At 45.7% G+C, this 8265-nt stretch overlaps 1 long non-coding RNA gene across 1 annotated transcript; it reads right to left on the bottom strand.

The window, feature by feature from the left end:
* Positions 1-221: 221 nt before the first annotated feature.
* Positions 222-7578, bottom strand: LOC108506108. Its single transcript, XR_001877677.1, has 3 exons — positions 7412-7578; positions 3294-3508; positions 222-1808 (listed from the first exon to the last, which is right to left on the bottom strand). It is a non-coding gene; the product is annotated as an uncharacterized LOC108506108 (long non-coding RNA).
* Between the last annotated feature and the right edge of the window lie 687 nt (positions 7579-8265).

Raw genomic sequence — 8265 nt, 5'->3', positions numbered from 1 at the left:
ATTCTTCACAGGGAGATCCAGAGAAACTCCAACACATTGTGCCAGGTGCTTCCAGCTGCTGGAGATGCTGCCTTTATGGACCAAAAGCATCCAAGTTCCCTGCCCAGCTGGTGCAGTCAGGCTCAAGTCCACATTGCACAGCTCTGATTGTCCTGAGACTTCAGTGGTTGTTGGTTCATTTTTTCCCTCATCTGGAAATATATGAAATAACAGTTGTCTGTGTTGCAATCTCCGACAGTAGTGTCTTTATAGGATGACACCAAAGGTACAGATCTCCTTTAGGCATCTGAAGATGTAAGAATTACTAGGGCAGTATTGGAAAAAACTTGGTACAGTTTCATATCCTTCTCTGAAGGTTGAAAATGTCCCTTGGTTTCTTTTCAATGCTGGAAGGAACCCAGAAGTAAAGTAACCTGACTGGGGCTCTGGAATGAAAGAGTGGTTGAGCCACATTGAATTTGTACATTCACAGCACTGAATCACAGTGGATTTAATGATGATCTGTCTCAAACATTTCCCTTGAAGCTTTCTTCTGTATAGGAACCCCTGTCTCCTGGGGAAGAGCTCTCAGGTACTAATGATAGAATGCAGGGGCTGGAAAGTTTCTCGGTTTCAGTCCTTGGCTCTCTGTGTCCTGGGACACTTCTCTACCAGGTACAGAACTCCCCCTGGCAAGGGGAGAAAAGGGGCTCAAAATGTGTTAATAACGTAAAACTGTTGGAATACCTAAGTCTTGATTTGGTGAAGAACTGCACAGAAGAAATAGCTCCAATAAATACAATATTTTATATTTTATCCATTGGCTGAAGTGTTATACACAACCTCAGCAAACTCAGGCAGTAGCCTCTGAAAATGCAGGGTTGGTACTCAGTTTAAACCCTTGTTTCTATTGTTTCTAGCTTCAATAAATACATTCCTCTCGGGTCAAAGCTTTCTGTGCTTAGTTCTAGATCAAAGGCCAACTTTCATGTTTGAAAGACCAAGTGAAATGAGTTTTCAACTGTGAATTATTCAAAAGTGGGAGTAGAAAGGAAAGAGACTTAAATGTTGTGATAAAAAATTTTGCCCTCTGGTTACCAAAAATTCCTAATCAACCCCAGCCATCTTTCCAAAGTCTGGACTGAGGGGAACCAGCTCTCCAGTGACTCTTAATTGGCCTGGACTGGCTTAAGTTGCTTTGGGTGACTTTCTCTCCAGACATGGATCAGCTCTAATGGGGTTGGTGCAAACGTGGCACAAAGAGGTGGGTATTGGATTTGCCATGGTCAGCACCCCTGCACTGAGCTCATCTGCACAGAAGAGAATCTGGATGTATAAACCAAATAGCTCCTTCCTCCAGATGGTGCAAAAGCTCTCCTATCTGAGTGTCTCTACAGGAGGGGCATGGGACGAACAGGAATGATCCCAAACCAAACCTCTGAGAATGCAAAAATGAGTGGATTTGTAAAAGTCACGTTGCTCTCACTCACTCTACCTTGGCTCTGACTATGCACTTCCCCCTGCAAGGTAAACCTCAGCTGGTGCTGTTGTTTGCTCTTTGCACACACCATAAAGTATCCAGGATATGAAACCTGGAAATCCAGAGATGCAGGAACACCTCTCCGTTGAAGAGTTTTCTGATTTCATACTGCACTAAAGCTGGAATTTCACTCTGGTTTGGTAGCTGACCTCAGTACTTCCCAGTGCCTCTTTCACCAGTGAATGACCCTCTGTCTCTTCTCGATACTTGGCTGGAGACACAGAACTCCCCCAAATTGCCAGAGATGCTGGGCCTGAGTCAGCAGATGCCTTTGGCCGCGTCAGACTGCCTGAAAAGCAGAAAAATATGCAAAGCAGATCAGCACATTGCCGTATCTGCAAGGGCCCGGTTACCTTTATATCAAAAGCCTTAGGGGTAGGTGTCATTTGGAATTTAGACCCAGTCTGGAATAGCTCGGGCCGTTTAGGCACTAGAATGAGTCCCGGCAGTGCCTTTGGGGCAGCCCTGCCGGGAGCACGTGTGGAGGGCGGAGGCGCTCGGTGCCCGGTACCGGTGCCTTCACCGGACTGACATTGCCTTCACCCCCTGAACGCGGGGTGGGACCCTGAGCCGTGCCCAACAAAGGCTCAGCCCCCACGGCAGCCGCGGGCTCGGCACTGGGCGTGTTCCAGCAGCCTTTGGCACAGGAACCCCCGTGGGGAGGGCAGAGCGAGCGGCCAGCACTGCCCAGAGATGGGATGTGCGGGAAACCGGCTGGAGAGCCCTGGCCGAGCTCAGGGGACACCGTGGGGTCTCTGTCCGAGCTCAGGGGACACCGTGGGGTCTCTGTCCGAGCTCAGGGGACACCGTGGGGTCTCTACCTGAGCTCAGGGGACACCGTGGGGTCTCTGCCTGAGCTCAGGGGTCACTGAGGAGCACTGCTCTACTCTGCCTGGCTTTGGTTCCTTCACTAACAAGTCTTTCCTTGAGCTGCCAAGTCGGCCTGTTCCCCAGAGAGGTGGGAGGCAGGCAGGGTTCTCCTGACTCATCCTTCATAGACAGCGTTTAGAGATGTGTGACTGTAGCTCCTTTAACCCGTGACAGAAAGCAGCAGCCCTTGCCTTACTAGAAAGTCACCCCCACGGCTGAACACACGTGCTGCTGTTCCCTGGGCACCTTCCTTCTGTCTGAGGAACTTCAGGAATGGTTTGAGGTGACTGAAGTCCTGCAGAGAGACCCAGAATGTCCCCATTAGAGCAGAAGTCAGGTTTTACAGTTGTAGCCACCGTTAGAAATAACAGGCTGGCACTACCACGGAATAATCTAAACACTAAAATTGACCAGAGGCTTTTCATATCACAACTTGTTTTTCTGCTCTGTTCTTTGAGCTTAGAGAAATCTTAACTCAGAAGTTGCAGAAGGTTCCTTTTCTCATCTGTGCACTACTTTTGCAGTGGCTGTACAACCCGCCCATCCCACAATTTTTCATCACTGGAAGGCTTCACTTCCCACCTCCCGGTGTCTTTAAGGAAAGTACTGAGCAAGACCCAGAACCTCCCTAAAGTCACATTAAAAACCTAAAGGGTCAGTGGCTTTGTGTCGAATTGTCTGGCTCTGAATCTGCCTAAGAAGCACCGTGTGAGATGTCAGGTGTGGCCCTGATTGTCTTGTAATTCAAACAAAGGTCTGTCTGTGGTTGTATACCTAGAATATATGATTCCAATAAATAAAGTTCTTATTTTTACTAAGTTGTTAAATTCTTAGATCTGAAATTTAACAGCTGTTTTAATTTTGACTAGAGTTTCCTTCAGAGTCCTCCACAAAGCAGACTCACTGGAGAAGCTTTTGTAGCCCTCTGTACAAGTGGGAGTGAGCCCCATCTGGAGTCAGCCTCCATCCACCAGGAGAGAAACTCCAGCACTTGCTCCCAGCTGATAACAGGAGGAGATGGAGCCACATAAAACAACTGCACATCAAGGATCCAGTTTCAACCACAAAAAGTCGTTATCAGCACCAAGGAGTGTCTTTGTTCTCATCCTGGCTCTTGACCTGTATCATGAAGGCAAATATGCTTTAGAGCTGCTTTCCCTGCGTCTGTGGCCTGGGATAAGGAAGAAGGAACAGCTGGGAAAGTCTAAAGTCCTTGTTCTGAGCACGTCAGTTGAAAGCCTGGCCTGATCTCAGCAGGTGTGCCACACAGCCTGGTCTGGACTGAAACCTCTGGAACTGTAACATTTCACAACTACAGGTTTCTCAGAATCCCAGTTCTCCGTGTGTGTTTCCTGCTGCCCCATGCACTTGGGATGGTGTGTTGGCCGTGGTGACAGTGTAACATCCAATACTGTGTTATTTGATTAGGTTTATTAATGGCATCACAGCGAATTCATCAGTGGTCTCATGGTGGTGGAGAGAATAAAACCTACAATTCTTTCCCATGAATCCTCACTATAACTCAGATGTAACTGTGGACTCTGGAATCTTCTCCCTGATTTTGCCTCTACTGAGCTGCTGAATTGCTATTAGGGCAGTTTATGAAACCTAACAGTTTAGTGCTTCCTGCTGCACTCAGGAATGAGCTCTTGACACCCAAAACTATCAGAATCATCAGACTTATTCTGAGCCATCAGTTTTATGAGGTAAAAAACAGAAGGAAAAAAAAGAGTTCTTTCTCTCCACACTGATTTTACTTCTGCATTGTCTCAGGCTATCATTTTCAGATGCAGCCTTGTCCCAGACATGCAAAAAATGTAGTTTTCCGTGTAGCAATATGGTGTGATTGTTCTCTTCTAAGAAAGAGAGAGGCTGCTGATACTTCTCAATGATGTAATAGTCATGTGGGAGTTCACTGCCCTGCTCAGATTTGGTTCCTGGTTTTCAGTGTCCCCACTACAAACAATACATATTACATGGAGATTTCAAGGGCGTTGAGAGCCTGCGTGAGAAAGGCAAACAAAATGTTAACTATTGGATCGTCTCAGAACATCCAAGTGACCAGGTACAGAAATTTTTGTAAGAAATCCAGGATTTTGTTAATGTTATTTCACTTTGATTTTTGTTCAGTATTATACCTACAAGAATAAGGGCATATTTTAGTCAATAGGGTTTGCAGTTGTCCATCAGAAGATGAGATGCAAAAAGGGCTAGATAGAATAGCCTACTTTGGTTCTGAAAAAACCCAAAACTTCTTTAAGCACTGTAATAAATCAGCTAAAATTACTTTATTTGGCATAACATATTTGCTCATTTAGTAGTGACATATGGAGCCAGGATTCTTATTTGCTACAGATATCCAGGCATTTGCTTATCTGCCCTGCCCCACTCTTGTACCTGCACCTCTGAAAGCACTTGCCTCCTTCAGGCTTCTGATCTGCATAAACAACCATAAATCAATCCCCAAAATAGAGAAACCAAGTAAAACCACTGTAACAACACTCAAGAAGCAAGTCCAAATCAATAGCAGAGCTCCTTGGAAATATTCTTTGTATACATAATGCTTTTTCACCACTGAACTGATTCAGATAGTTTCCCTTCACACAAAAAATGAGATCAAAGGTAGTAGAAAGTACATGTTATAAATGAATGTTCAGTCTATTGGTGCATTCAGTTCATAAGAAATGAGGAGTACACTTCTTTCCCTCTGTGACGGAAATACTTAGGAAAGTAGATATTGAAGCATTTTGGATGATGGCATAAAGGACAGGCATGTTATAGCTGTGATGTGGAACTGCATTTAAAAATGTGTCAATGAAAACCATGTATTGAGCAAAACAGCTCAGGGAACTGGGTCTGGTTAACATTTGACAGATGAGTAATTTTTCTCTCCCAGTGAAACAAGAGAGAGGAGATCCCAACCTTCAGTCTCCAGCAAATTCCTCATATTGAAGGAATTAATGTGAAATGGTTTGGCTCTGCTCATCCTGGCACACTCTGTACTCAAAAAAAGAGAGACAAGATCTTCCAGAAAGTAACTTGAATAAAAAATGAGAGTCCACTTCTTTCCTTGGAGACCCCACATGTAGGTACTGCAAGTCAGACTGTGTGGATACTCTCATCCTCTCTCAACAACATAATTAAAATTGCTGTCTTTGAAGTTACAGGACTGAATAAAAACCTTTGTGGAAGGCATAGATAACCAAGTTCAAATTCAATTATCTCCATGTCATTGGTTTTAAACCCTGCCTTCTCCCCAGTACAGATTCCTACATTAAAGGTTTTTACCATGTCCAAAAACTAGAATAAGCCAGGGAAGCAAAGAGCAAAGTTCCTGCAGGGAACATGTCAGGGTAGGTAGGAAACAATCTTTCTCTAGAGATTAATTGTAAAGAAACTGTTTATTAGTGGCAGCTACACAGCACACAGATTAGGGCTTGAATAAAATAGCCTTGCATTTGAGAATACAAGAGCAGAACTGATGTTTACCCTAATGCATAGGACTCACTGGCTGCTTCACAAATATTTACATGCCAGGAGCTTAAGGCTTCTTGTGTGTCCTGCACTCAGGGACTTGCTGCTCCATATTTCTCGGAGACAGGAATGCAAAAAGCGGATGAATTATGACCAGAAGTGGTAACTCAGCCCTTACTGCTCAGTCAGCTAAGCAGCACCCCATTTTCTTTCTAAAACTGCCTTAAGCTGCCCTGGAGGCTTTCTAGAATATCTGGCATTCCCTGCCCAGCACAAACCCTTCTGCACATCCATCACACAGAAAGCACTGCCGTGTCCATGCAAAGCTGGACATAAACCCAGACCACACCGACATCTCTGTTACTGAGGTCATGTGTTAAACAAGTTGTAATACCTCAGAATCACACTCTGGGTCTTGCATTGTGGCCATCCATGCTTTCTCATGGAATATTCCTCCCAAGCAGGGCAGAGCCCCACTGGCTAAGCTGAGGGTCCCACATTTTCTGTCCTGTTGGTCACATCTGCTTGGGAGGAGGCACCAAGATGATCAGAGGGATGGAGCCCCTCCAGGGGGAGAGAGCTGGGATTGTTCAGCCTGGAAAAGAGAAGACTTTGGGGTGACCTAGTTGAGGCCTTCCAGCACCTGAAGGGAAACTACAGGAAAGAGGGAAGAGACTATTTACAAGGGCCTGGCGTGACAGGACAAGGGGAATGGGCTTAAGCTGAAGGAGGGCAGGTTTAGATTAGATATTAGGAAGAAATTCCTCCCTCTGAGGATGGTGAGGCCCTGGCACAGGTTGCCCAGAGAAGCTGTGGCTGCCCCTGGATCCCTGGAAGTGTCCAAGGCCAGGTTGGACGGGGCTTGGAGCAACCTGGGACAGTGGAAGGTGTCCCTGGGGTGGCACTGGATGGGCTTTAAGGTCCCGTCCAACCCAGAGCAGTCTGTGATTCCATGATTTGCCCATTCCATATTGTGTGCATTTCCAAGTGCAAGCTGGAATCCGGCATCTCTCAGTTCCTTCTTAGCAGAGATGCCTCAATCCTATCTTTTCCATGAGAGCACGGTGCTCTCAGAGACTGAGGAATGACTGAGGAATGGAACCAAGTTTCTCCAGAGGCAGAAACATTCAGGACACGGGAAGGGAAGAGGAAAAGCACCACCTAACACTTGTGCAGTGGGGAAGAGGGCTGCTGTGCCCCTAAGTCTGGATGGGCTTTGCATCTCACATCATCCCTAGAAAGGTATTTGGGGAAAAGACAAAGGTGGTGGCACAGGAAGCAGCTCTCAAGGAGAGAATGGGACTAACAGAATAATCACTGCAGGATAAAGGACTCCTGGTTTGCATCAGAGCTGCTGGAATAATCAGAGTTCTGAAATCATTATTACTGAAGATTTTGTCAAGTTTGTTTTCAGTTCTGTTGTCAGGTGTCCCTGCCCATGGCAGGGGGTGGAATGGATGGTCTTCAAGGTCCCTTCCAACCCAAACCATTCTATAATTCCATGATTCTATGCTTTCCAATGCCAATCACACCTCAGGCTGTGCTCACCTCAGGGGGCTCCGTGGTGGTGGATAGTCCAGAGCTGCTCCCAGTTGTCCAGAGACCAATCAACTCTCAGCATTCACTGAACTTTCTGCCTGGAGCACCTTCTCCAAACCCTGTGGATCAACCACAGAGGTTTCTCAGACTCCTGAGCTCACACTCCCTGACATAATCTGTGCACATCCAAAGTGTTGCAAAATTGAAAAAAAAATAACAGATCAGAAACTCCCTTAAAAAAAATCACTGTTACTGTTTTATCAATTAAAAAAACAGAGTAAGGTAGCGGGCAACAGGCAAATTGCCAACGGGAAAACCTTTGACTCAGCATTAAACCAGGACCTGAAGCACTTTCAAGTAGGTGCCTCAGACTACCAGCCAAGCAGCAGGGAGAGAAAGAGAAGGGTTTGGGTCACTTAAGGAAAAATTTGAATGAAAAGAACAATTCTATGGAAAAGTTGCATCGACGTGGGAGACTATGAAGTTTTCCACTTCAGCTATGCTTGAGGTGATGAGACACTGCAGCATCACAGTGGCAACAGCAGCTCCTAAACTGTGATATTCAGAATTGGGGGTAAATAATATCAGTTTTCTTTTGGTTCCTTTTAAGAGTTTGCTAATTGGGACAATGAAAATGAAGGGTTAACCCTGAACGAGGAGGACCAAGGAGAAACAAGGAAATGTGATACAAAGAGTGTCTGAAAAATGAGAGGAGGAGGATACAGGAGAATATAGGGTGTGTTTTTACAGTCTCTTCCCAGTTCATGCTCAGCAGACCAGTGAAGGAGAACACTTCCTGCCTCTGTGTGAAGTGTCATCACGTACAGCTGGCACAACTACCTCCAGTTAGGTGAGCAAATATG

This window comes from Lepidothrix coronata, unplaced genomic scaffold (genome assembly GCF_001604755.1).
Source record: "Lepidothrix coronata isolate B3197 unplaced genomic scaffold, Lepidothrix_coronata-1.0 Scaffold205, whole genome shotgun sequence".
Taxonomy (NCBI): domain Eukaryota; kingdom Metazoa; phylum Chordata; class Aves; order Passeriformes; family Pipridae; genus Lepidothrix; species Lepidothrix coronata.
The sequence above is the reverse complement of the archived record's forward strand: the minus strand, read 5'-3'. Positions and strand labels throughout refer to the sequence as shown.